The sequence below is a fragment of the Oryctolagus cuniculus genome, chromosome 5 (assembly GCF_964237555.1).
Source record: "Oryctolagus cuniculus chromosome 5, mOryCun1.1, whole genome shotgun sequence".
Classification (NCBI taxonomy): Eukaryota; Metazoa; Chordata; class Mammalia; order Lagomorpha; family Leporidae; genus Oryctolagus; species Oryctolagus cuniculus.
The window spans coordinates 95,291,342-95,304,049 of NC_091436.1; the positions used below are offsets into that span (position 1 = coordinate 95,291,342).

At 36.5% G+C, this 12,708-nt stretch overlaps 1 long non-coding RNA gene across 1 annotated transcript; it reads left to right on the forward strand.

Moving 5' to 3' along the window:
* Positions 1-1,072: 1,072 nt before the first annotated feature.
* Positions 1,073-10,714, forward strand: LOC127493019 (uncharacterized). Its single transcript, XR_007922918.2, has 3 exons — positions 1,073-1,231; positions 9,138-9,254; positions 10,514-10,714. It is a non-coding gene; the product is annotated as an uncharacterized lncRNA (long non-coding RNA).
* Positions 10,715-12,708: the final 1,994 nt, after the last annotated feature.

A 12,708-nucleotide genomic window follows, 5' to 3' on the forward strand; every position in this document is an offset into this window, starting at 1 on the left:
ACTTTGTATAACTAGCTAAAAAAAGCAGTATCATACACTAAATATCCATCAATTATCAACATGTACATAAATGTTTTAGAAAATAAATAAGCAGGGTAGAATAGATGCATGTTGCATGCAGAAGGATTCTAAATAACTAATGTGACTATTCTCTGTCAAGAGAGAGGAACCCACATACTCTTTCTCAAATGATTGTCTTTCAAAAAGTACAATAGAAAAAGTGTTGGGGGGGAAGGAAGAGTATAGAAAAGTGGTAAAAGAATAACTTATACTACTACTTTACTCAGGTAATAGAACAACTCCAGTGTAAATATAAAGAAAACATCAAGCAAATTCCAGTAAAGGAGCATCTTACAAAATACTTAACTTATTCTACTCAAATTGTCAAGATTATCAAAATCAATTCTGGGGCCGGTGCCACGGCTCAATAGGCTAATCCTCTGCCTAGCGGCGCTGGCACATGGGGTTCTAGCCCCGGCTGGGGCACGGGATTCTATCCTGGTTTCCCCTCTTCCAGGCCAGCTCTCTGCTGTGGCCCGGGAGTGCAGTGGAGGATGGCCCAAGTGTTTGGGCCCTGCACCCCATGGGAGACCAGGAGAAGCACCTGGTTCCTGCATTTGGATTGGCGCAGTGCACCGGCCGAGGCGCACCGGCCGTGGTGGCCATTGGAGGGTGAACCAACGGCAAAAACAAGACCTTTCCCTCTGTCTCTCTCTCTCTCACTGTCCACTCTGCCTGTAAAAAAAAAATCAATTCTGTAGCAAGCAAATGGAAAGTCTCATTGCTCACAAACAATATAATAAAATACTTGGAAATGTATTTAATATAAAATATTTAAACATGTATAAAAATATAAAACCCTGGAGTCTCAGAAAAGTATAATTCAACAGATACATCTTTAGGATATTAAAAATAGCATTAAGATGAACTTTTTTCCTAGCTTAACTTATAATTGTACATGACACTAATAAAAATACTATGGAGATGTGGGCATTGCATAACTGTAAAGATGCTGGTTGGGCACCCATATCACATATCAGAATGTCTGGGCTTCAGTCCCGGTTCCATTATGAATTCCAGCTTTCTGTTAAGGCACACCCTAGGAGGCAGCATTTGATAGTTGAAGTACTTGGGTTTCTGTCACCCAAGTAGGAGATGCAGACTGAGTTTTTTGTTCCTAACCTCAGCCTGGTCCAGCCCCAGCAGTTGCTAGCATTTAGGAAGTAAAGCAGTGAGTAGAAGATCTCTCTCTGTTTCTCTCCTTCATACTCTAACTATTCATCAGTATGTTTGCTTTTCAAATTAATTAACTAATAACAATTTTTAAGGTTAATATTGAATTTTCTCTGCAGCAAGCAAAGTTCACAGTGAAAAATAATTGCACAAAAATGCTAATTTTTGTTTCCAGAATGATGCTGGACCAATAAAATTAGTGTGGAAATGCGCCTTCTTGTGTTTTTTGGAAGTGTTTATGACTGGCATTAATTCTTCTTTAAGTATCTCATAGAATTTCTCCAGGAGGTCTCCTGATCCTAGCCTTTCTTGTTGGGAGATTTTGATTATTAATTCAATCTCCGGTCATTGATCTCCTCCAGCTTTTTATTTTTTTTTTTTTCATTTTCAATTATCTTTATATACAGAAGATCAATTGTTTTGATATGTCATATGTTTCCAGGAATGTTGGCATATGATTGTTTATTTTGATCAGCATACTTTTCATTTCTGACACATTGTTGTAAGGTATCTTACTTTGTTCTGATTTTATGCATTTGAATATTTTTTCAGGTCCCCATTTATTTTTATTATAATTAATACTACTATAACTAATTTTGGATGTTATGGGCACATAGGTTATTTTGTTTACAAGAATGTGTATTCTATTAAAACCCCCTGGAGAATAATTTCTTCTCCTGCTAATGTTGCTGTTTTAATGTTTTACCAGGTAATTGAGCCAGTTATGTTCAGCTGTAAGTTCTTCCTGGCCTTCTTCCATCAGGGATTTCACTGTCAATTAAGTTTTTAAAGCTTTTGTTGTGTTGTTTGGATCTGATCATGCCACTGTGGACTCCTGGGACTTGGTGTTGGTTCTCAAAATATTTACCATGCTTTTGTGGGCCTATACCCACCCATATGTGGGTGAGTCCAGTACTTCATTTTTTTCATACAAATAATTATGGATGCCTTCTCCAATGTTATCCTCCCTGCGACTTCACCTATACTCTTTAGATATCAAGGGCTCTCTCTAGAACTGACTTTGACAAGAAAAACAAGCTTTTAAAGTTTTATCCTACTGAGTTATTGAATATGATTGACTATGGGTTATCTTCAAGAGAAAACTGTTAGGCAAAAAAGTGAGAATTCCTTACCTTGGGCTCCAGACAAGAGTGACCCCTTTTCTTGGTTTATCTAGCTAGAGACACAGGTTTGAATTTGGGATTTAATGTGCCTTTAAATCCACCTCCATTATAGTAGCAGACTTAAAACTCTGAAATAGGTTTGGCCCCATAGCAGAACTATAAAAGAACAAAGGAAAACAGAGTACTCCCCTTAAATTCTCCACATTTCCTGGCCCTATGGCTAAAAAGAGGAGTTTTCCTTCAACGTTTTGCTTTCTGAAACTCCTGAACAGTTCCACAACTTGAGCTATTGAGTTTTTCTTGAGTGAAATCTGGGAAACAGAGACAAGAATCAAAATCAAAACCAAACAAATAACAAATTGCTGCTGCTGGGTACTCTGGGCTTGCTCCTTTACTTGCCTTTATGGTTTCCTAGATCAGAATCTTCCTGGAGCTGCTTTTTGTATTCTGTTACAAAAAAAAAAAAAAAAAAAACCAACAGGCTTTTATTATCTTCCTTCACATTGGCTGACATTGAAAATTCCCCTTCTCATCTGAGGAAAACCTCTAGAAACATCCAATGGTAAAGTGGCCTACACTTACATAGTCCGGCATATATATATATATATATATATATATATATATATATATATGAGTCCAGATATAGAGATAATGTTAAAATTTAGAAAAACGATACAAATTGTGATGCTGGGTAAAATATAATGTTCTCTGCTATTCCATTACTTTTCTTCACTTTTTTTTAATGATTTTTTTAAAAAATAAATAACTGAAGTGTTTGCTATTTGAAACTGTTTTTCTAATAAAATTGTTCAATACTATTTTTCTAACCAATACTGCCTTGAAAGATCTTGATGTCTTTATAACTTGTGCTTTCCTGGGTAAAGTGGAATGATAGTGATAACATAATAAATGGATTTATTAATACAAAGGAATCTGTTCCTGGGGCAATTTTTCTATTTCTTTTGCCCTGTCACTTCATACACCTTTCTTTTGTTATAATTAATATGATAGGATCCTAAACACTGACAAAAATATTTTAAGACAATTTTGTGTCAAGTATTTTTTAAATTTTTGAAATTTCATTGGATATTCTTGCATAAAACCTTTGTATCAAAACTAATAAAATAAAGATGAGCACAAAGACTGATTTGTTTCAACAGAATTGTGATATTCCACTAAATAAAAGTACCACAATGTTTACACTTTAAATAAATTCATTATTTATTCTGGGTTAATTTTTTAATTAGACAATGATGAAAGCTACATGTTTTGTTGATTTGCCCATAAAAATCCCTTCTTTCATGTCAGTGTCATAAAACTTAGAAGAATTTCTTCTTCCTGGTGGCAATGCCTCTTGATTTCCTCAAAACAACAAACACCTGCTACTATTACAATGCTTAGCGTTTTACCACAAGCATTCACACAGACGCCCCAGACGTGTAGCTTAATTCACTATAAAAATTAGATAAAAAATCCATGCATTATCATAGTTTTTATATGTCCAAAGAACAAGGTGATTAGTACTTTCGTCCCTCTGGTTGACAACTTTTTGGTAGTGCCACATGCTGTGGCCTGGGAAAGCAGTAGAAGATGGCTCAAGTCCTTGAGCCCCTGCACCCATGTGGGAGACCTGGAGGAAACTCTGGGCCCCTGGCTTTGGATCAGCGTAGCTCCACCCATTATGGCCATCTGGGGAGTGAAACAGTGGATGGAAGACCTCTCTCTCTCTGTCTCTCCTTCTCTCTGGGTGTAACTCTGCCTTTCAAATACATAAATAAATCTTTTAATAAAAGCCAAGATTTAAGCATCTTCCTCTGGGTGTAACAAAACGGGTATAATAATAATAAAAAATAAAAATAAAATTGTGAATTACATGATGCAATTAAGAAGAGATGTTGTTAGCTTTGGTGAAGCTGGAAACCATGGAGGTCAACAGATATGGATAGACTGGGATATACATTTTAGGATAGAATCAGAATGAAATGCAAATATATTAGATACTAGGTTTTGAGAGAAATAGGGATATGATTTCTAAGTTTCTGGGTCAAGCAGTTGGTTATGTAATTATACAGTATATTTGGATGATAAAAACAGGGGAGAAACAATTAGGAAAATTTAATTAGGGATTTGATTTTGGTCATCTCATGTTTCAGACTGCCTATTAAGAACATTAATAGAATGGCTGAATGTACAGTCTAGTCTTAAGGTCAGAAAACCTTCCTGAGTTAAAAACATTAGGAATTATTAACAAGTAAAAGATAAAGTGTAGGGCAGAGTATGGAGAGAGAAAAAGAAGAAGTGTTAGGGTCTAGATCCAATTAAAATTGTCACTTAGAGGCCACATACAAAATATGTCAATTAAGGAGGTTGGCACAGGGCAAGAGCAAAGCAGAAAAAAATCAAAACAGGGTGCTACCCAACTGAGAAAGACACAGATTTCAAGTAATCAATTGTGATCAGTATTACAGAAAAGTGTGACATATAATATTTTAAAAATGTTTTTTTTTCCTGGAGCAATATAGAGGTTGTCAGAGATTAATAGCCCAAATCTGACATAAATTTTGGTAGACTAGGGAAGTACCAATGACAGTAGTTTAAAAGTGAATAATAGAGGAGGAAGAGAAAGTATGCATTGGACATATAAGATATTAGATGTTTGGGTGGACAGAAAGTGAGTGGTAGCTGTGGTCTTCTTATATTTATTGAGATTAGGGGAACAAGAATGTGATCTTTTACTAATGATAACAACTTAGTAGAGATGGATGTGTTAGTGATGTTGAAAAAAGTTAATAATAGGGGAGGGAAGTCCCTGAAAAGCTAGAACACATGGATCTTAAGCAAAACTGGAGTTTTAATAAGAGGATTCATTCTTCAGTGTAATAAAATGGGTTGAGAGATAGTAAGTGAAAACTAAGAAAATCACTGTTTTATATTTTCATTCCCCAAATGTTCCTCAATTGATAAGATAAAGAATAAAACACACACACACAAACATACACACACACTATGGAATACTACTCAGACATAACAAGAATGAAATCTTGTCTTTTCAAGAAAATGCTTCAACTGGAAGCCATTCTGTTTTGTGCAACAAGCACATATATGGTAATTAATATACAAAGTGGAAAAGATGTAATGCACATGAATGAAACTGACATTTTGAGATTTAATTTCTTTTTTACAGCTATTGTCTCTACTCTTGAGGAACAGTGGTTTTTCAGTATTTGTAGGATTCTTTATTTGCTGAGGGTTAAGCTTGTAAAATAAGCTGTAAGTATGTCATTGTAAAAATTAAAATAAAAAATAAGAAAGCAAAGAGAAAAGAGGGTGGGAGGAAAATACCATTATATTCACAAAGTTGTATCTATAACTTCATACCAACCGTTCTTATATGTATTAAAATAAGTGAATTAAAAGATCACATATTAAAGTCACCTATTCATCTTAGGAAACTGTGATACAACTGAACTTGGTGAGGCATAAGAACAGTTACATTTATAGAAATAGCCTCAGATATACATTTTATACCATTCTATTTGAGAACTTTTATTTGTACTGATAATGGGGCAATCAAATCTGATATGGAGTCACTGAAAGAAAACTGATCAAAATTTCAATGAATGAAAGAACTGGGCATAGTCAAAGCATCTTATGTTCTGGCCAATATGCAATTCTACAGAAAGAGCAACAGGGATGGAGATAAAGAAAAATGTTGATGTTTACACTTACAGCAATTTCACTTGTATTAAAGAAGGATGCAAATTGTAGAGAAGCGGGAAAATAAATTGCAGTGAGTATTAAAATGTGTTTAATAAGTAGTTAGAAGTTGGTTGTTAACAAAAAGGAGTATCAAAAAATTTTTCAGTTTTTATTGTGGTACAGATTTATCATATTTGATAACATGTTAGCGACTAGAGGAGAGAGAGATGGATTATTTAGGGACAGCTATCTCAAAGGAAATGGCAGAGGTGGTATTTGGGTCACAAACGTATTTGGTTAACCTTGGGAAAAAAAGAAGGGTTTTTGGTTTTCTTCTAGCAGAGACATGGTTTGGGGGAGTGCCTCAGAGTATACACAGAGCAAAGAACACTTAGAATAATAACTGTGAATTTTTTTAAACTTTTATTTAATGAATATAAATTTCCAAAGTACAGCTTATGGATTACAATGGCTTCCCCCCCATAACATCCCTCCCAACCACTACCCTCCCCTTTCCCTCTCCGTCTCCCCTTCCAATCACATCAAGATTCATTTTTGATTCTCTTTTTTTTTAACTTTTATTTAATGAATATAAATTTCCAAAGTACGACTTATGGATTACAATGGCTTCCCCCCCCATACCGTCCTTCCCACTCACAACCCTCCCCTTTCCCACTCCCTCTCCCCTTCCATTCACATCAAGATTCATTTTCGATTATCTTAATATACAGAAGATCAGCTTAGTATACATTAAGTATATACATTAAGTATGGATTTCAACAGTTTGCTCCCACACAGAAACATAAAGTGAAAAATAATAGATGATTTTTTTTAAATGATGATGAAATCAGAGCAGACCTATTGTCATGTTTAATCCCAGTGAGAGTCAAGTTGGGAATTGATAATTTCTTTCTTTCTTTTTTTTTTTTTTTTTACAGAGGATCAGTTTAGTATGCATTAAGTAAGGATTTCAACAGTTTGCACCCCCATAGAAACACAAAGTGAAATATATTGTTTGAGTACTCGTTATAGCATTAAATCTCAATGCACAGCACATTAAGGATAGAGATCCTACATGAGGAGTAAGTGCACAGTGACTCCTGTTGTTGACTTTACAAATTGACACTCCTGTCTATGGCATCAGTAATCTCCCTATGCTCCAGTCATGAGTTTCCAAGGCTATGGAAGCCCTCTGAGTTCTCCGACTCTTATCTTGTTTAGACAAGGTCATAGTCAAAGTGGAGGTTCTCTCCTCCCTTCAGAGAAAGGTACCTCCTTCTTTGATGACCTGTTCTTTCCACTGGGATCTCACTCACAGAGATCTTTTGCCAGAGTGTCTTGGCTTTCCATGCCTGAAATACTCTCATGGGCTTTTCAGCCAGATCCGAATGCCTTTAGGGCTGATTCTGAGGCCAGAGTGCTATTTAGGATATCTGCCATTCTATGAGTCTGCTGAGTATCTCACTTCCCATGTTGGATCACTCTCCCCTTTATTTACTCCATCGGTTAGCGTTAGCAGGTACTAGACTTGTCTATGTGCTCCCTTTGACTCCCAGTCCCTCCACCATGACCAACTGTGAACTGAAATTGATCACCTGGAACAGTGAGATGGCATTGGTACATGCCACCTCGATGGGATTGAATTGGAATCCCCTGGTATGCTTCCAACTCCACCACTTGGGGCAAGTCAGCCTGAGCATGTCCCAAATTATACATCTCTTCCCTCTCCCATTCCCACTCCCATGTTCAACAGGGATCACATTTCAGTTAATTTTCAACACTTAAGAATAACTGTGCATCAATTACAGAATTAACCCAGTCATTCTCTTTATATGCAGAAGATCAGTTTAGCATACATTAAGTAAAAATTTCAACAGTTTGCTCCCACACAGAAACATAAAGTGAAAAATACTGTTTGAGTACTAGTTATAGCATTAAATCTCAATGTACAGCACATTAAGGACAGAGATCCTACATGAGGAGTAAGTGCACAGTGACTCCTGTTGTTGACTTAACAAATTGACACTCTTGTTTATGGCCTCAGTAATCACCCTAGGCTCTTGTCATGAGTTGCCAAGGCTATGGAATCCCCCTGAGTTCACCGACTCTGATCATATTTAGACAAGGCCATGGTCAAAGTGGAAGTTCTTTCCTCCCTTCAGAGAAAGGTACCTCCTTCTTTGATGACCCGTTCTTTCCACTGGGATCTCACTCGCGGAGATCTTTCATTTAGGTTTTTTTTTTTTTCAAGCTAAATAGTTGTCTGAATCACGTTTCTTCAAAGAAAATAGCCATAAAATGTGCAGATCTGATCTATGAGATGTAGTTTGCAAATTGGATCACATAATTACGGAGGCTGAGAAGTCTGGCAATATGCAGTCAGCAAGATGGAGAACCGAGAAAGGTGGTGCTGTAATTCAGTCTGATCCCAAAGGCATGAAAACTGGGGGAGCAGAGTATGAAACCCACAGGATGAGCTCAAAATTCTGAGAAACTGATTGGAAAGAAGCAGGAACTGCTAGTGTTAGCTCTGCAGTTCACAGGCCCCAAAACCTGAGGTTTTGATTCTTTCTGATACAGAAGATGAATGTCACAGCTGAAGAAGATAGATTTTTGTTCTGTATTTTTGTTCCACATTTTTGTTCTATATTCTCAACTAAACAGATTTGACTGGACCCACTCCCGCTGGTGAGGGCGGATCTTCTTCACTCACTGCACTGATGGTAATATGCTGATCTTTTCCAAAAACACCCTCACAAGACATGCTAAGAAATGTTTTCACAGGTATCTGAGTAGTCCCTAGCCTGATCAAGTTGACTAATAAAATTAGCTATGCCACTATTGTTGTCTTTTTCAGGGGACAATTCTGTGTATCTGAAATTCCAAAGATTGTTATAATCTTCTGGTACTGGACTGATGAACCACTTACATGGACAGAGATGACTATGTATATTCTGCAGCAAAAAATATTCATATTCTCAGTTAGTTGTGACAAGGTTTTGCCTTATATGTTTTGATTAAAATGTATATTCAGAGATGACTTTAACATACATATAACTTTGATTCATTTGCTTTTACCAGCCTGGAATACATTCTTTTCCTCCAGAGCCCTGAAAGTCTGGCAAGTTTAGGGGCTGAGCTCTGAAAGAAGAATATGTTGAAAACAAATGATAATAGTTGGCAAAAAGAAAAAAAAAGGTAAAAGCAAATGAAGAGAATTTGTGGTGCTTGTGTACTCAATGAGAACATGTTGGGGTTATGTTGGCTATGGCCAGGTGGCTTGAAATACAGAGTTGTAAGATATTACTCATCCTGGACCCTCTCAATCTTGAAATATCACTGAGTTTAGCTGAATAAATCTTGGAACACTGAGATGTTATTGATGTATGAAGATTGAGCTCCTACTGCACTGTATCATTCTGAAGGATCAACACTGGTTTCCATTTAAATGCTACATTGACAAGGTAGAGAAGCCATTTAAGTTTGTAAGATTTTGTATAAAAGTTTGGTGTGGAGAAAATATTTAGATAATCCAGAGAAACTAAAAGTAATAAAGATCATTCTATTCTATTCCATTGTATTCTATTTTTTTATTTCAGTAATTAGTGGTAAAATTTAGTGCCATTAATTCCTAATGAGCTTGAACAGACCCAGAACAAAGTTTCCAGTTTTTTGCATAGCTAATGGTTAATAATGTAAATAGACAAGCATTTCAAAGTGGAGCCTTTTCATATGACAACATCTCCTCAGATATACCCTACTTTGATCATATATGTTGGAGAATGACCTCAGATTTTCCCATAGGAAACAGTGACTAGCACTGTAGGTATACCCACTCAAATGAAGGCATATAGATCACAAAATTCCTAAATAAACGCATATGGATCACAAAATTACTAAATGAAGTCTTTTTTTTGCAAAAGATTATGGTGTGCTCCATACTAATTCTAACTAAAACATTTTCCTCTTGACATATGTGCCAGACACAAATGTGTACAAATTAAATTACTACATGCAAAAACAATTGCTATATTTTATTTACTCCTTGAGAGGAAATGTAATATTACAGTATAAAATATATAGTCTGGAAAAAAAAAAAAAACACCTGGCTGTGAATTTTGTCTCTGTGGAATACCAGTTGAGTGATCTTAAAAACACTGTTTCATCACTTTGAATATTAGTTTACTCATTTAAAATGGAGATGATACTGATGTCTACAATAAAGGTTTGCTGATGAAATACATCTAAATATTTATATTCAATGCATTAGTGCTCTTAAAGCAGGGCCTGAGGGAGAGAAAGCACAAAAGCACCTTTTAGTATTATTACGGTAATGAGAAGAGGAATATGATTGAGTTCTGGATGCAAAGGTTTGGCCGATGATTAAGTCACCAGTATCAGAGTAACTGATTTGATATTCACCTCCAGCTCCTCACTGCAGTTTCTTTCTATTGCAGACCCTGGGAAGTGGTGCTGATGGCTCAAGTAAATGAGTCTCTCCAATTCACTTTGGAGACCTGGATTGAGTTCTTGGCTCTTTGTTTTGGCCTGATAGCCCTTGCCACTGCAGCATTTGGGGGAGTGAACGAATAAATGGTGGTCTCTCTCCCTGTCTCAAATAAGTGAAAATAAAAATAAATTAGTTTCTGAGTTTTGAACAGTGCCTACTTGAACCATAAATCTAGTGGCTTTTACAGTAGTTTCCACATGCCTTCCTTGTTCTTAACCATTTTAAGCTTTGTCACAAGAACTATCTGTTTTCCAACTATCTGTCAGTTTGTTTTTATTTTATTATCTCAATACAACCTCTGGCTTCTGTGACGCCTGTTTTGATTCCTGCTGCATTAATTCCCTTCAGAATTCATATGTTGACAATTTATCCTTAATGTGATAGTATCTCCAATGTGTATTAGAAGATAGGGCCTTTGGGAAGTGGTTCGTAGGTTACTAAGGCAGCTGCATCATGAGTGCCCTGAGGGCTAGCTGGCTCTCCCACCAGGTTCACACACAACAACAAAGTACCCTCGGTGATGCAAGGGCCCTTGCTAGACACCAAACCTGCCAGTATCTTGATCTGAGACTTCTCAGCCTCCACAACCATAAAAAAGAGATCTTGTTTATGTTACTGTTTTATGGTATTTTTAATACAGCAGCCAAACACACTCAATCAACTTCTCATCCAGAAATACCTTATGATTCTTTCCAAATCTTCTCAGTTTTCCTCACTGTGTAATGTGAGTTCTTAAGAAGCCTGGGATACCTGTCACTTAGCTGAGTTAGTCTGAAGAACACCAATGAGCATCAGCAAGCGATGACGATTATTTCCACCTTGAGGCTCCAGTGGCCTTGTCAGAGCTGGAACTCCTTACCCCCTTTCTTAATGATGACATTGGGCTCTAGTAAAGAGAGCTATTCATTCAATGAACTTGTCTTTAAGGTCCTTTGGCTCCAACAGATCTCTGTTAGTAGGGATCTAGTCTTGTGCTTCTCACTGAGAAGTACCTAAGTATGGTTCCAAAGTGCAGGTAGCATGGTGATAAACCAGTCAGATGGCTTGGATGGCAATATTGACTCTTTCATAGCCCTGTTGAGAGATCTTGGTCAATTTACCCTAAGCAATATTTTACTTGGTTTTCTCAAATATTAAATGTAGGATAATAATATTTGTCACTTAAAGTTATTCTCAGGATTGAATGAATACATGCATGCAAAATAGAACAGGGCTGAACAGGTTCAAGGCATACAAACACTACTTAATATTACTCTTAAAGAGATAATTGAAAATTACTGGTGGAACTAGCGAGTTAGCCCTGCACCACTATCAGAGCACATGCAGACAGTGCTAGGGCAACTCAAAGGGTTTTTCTGCAGTGAATACACCACAACTCCAAGTACTAAAGGAAGTGGTGGGATGATGACACCAGGACTAGGGAAATGCTAACAGGGAATGATTTGTATCAGGCTCACCCTCATGATGAGCCCACATCAGGAAGCACCACAAGCCATGACCACCTCCACGAGGAAATGCTTCAGTTTTACTACAGAGGAGTCACTGCTTCTTATTTGGTGAAGCATTAAGCCTTTTTACTACAAGGTAATTTTAAGATATATTACCTGAAAAGCTAAAGAAAATTAATGAAATGGAGAGAGAGAGAGGTGGTGGAGGGGAGAGGGGGATGGAGAAAGGAATGGAATATCATTGAGCTCTTGGATTGTGTCTACAAATCAAAATAAACTTATTAAAATTAATTTAAATTTTTAAAATAATAAACAAGAAAAACTGTATTCTACTAGACAAAATATAAAAATTGGAACAATTTACTTTATACTCTTTTTTAAGTCCAATTAATTGATGTTTATTTATTTCCTGTATATGTGTTTCTCACTTGGTTATTGCTCCTACCAAATGATTCATCCCTATGCACAGGAATTCCAGAAAAGTTTTATCATGCTATGTGCATCCCAGTCTAAATTTGTGTGCCACATTTAATTGTTTTCATCTTCTTTTATCACACATATCACTTGAAAAGTGAATCTCAGTCTTGCACTCTTGTGGTCTCCTTGCTTTCCATTTTTATGGTGCCTTCATCATTTCAAACAAAATTCCCCATATCCTCTCAGAACTTTCATGAACACATTGCCTGAAAACCAT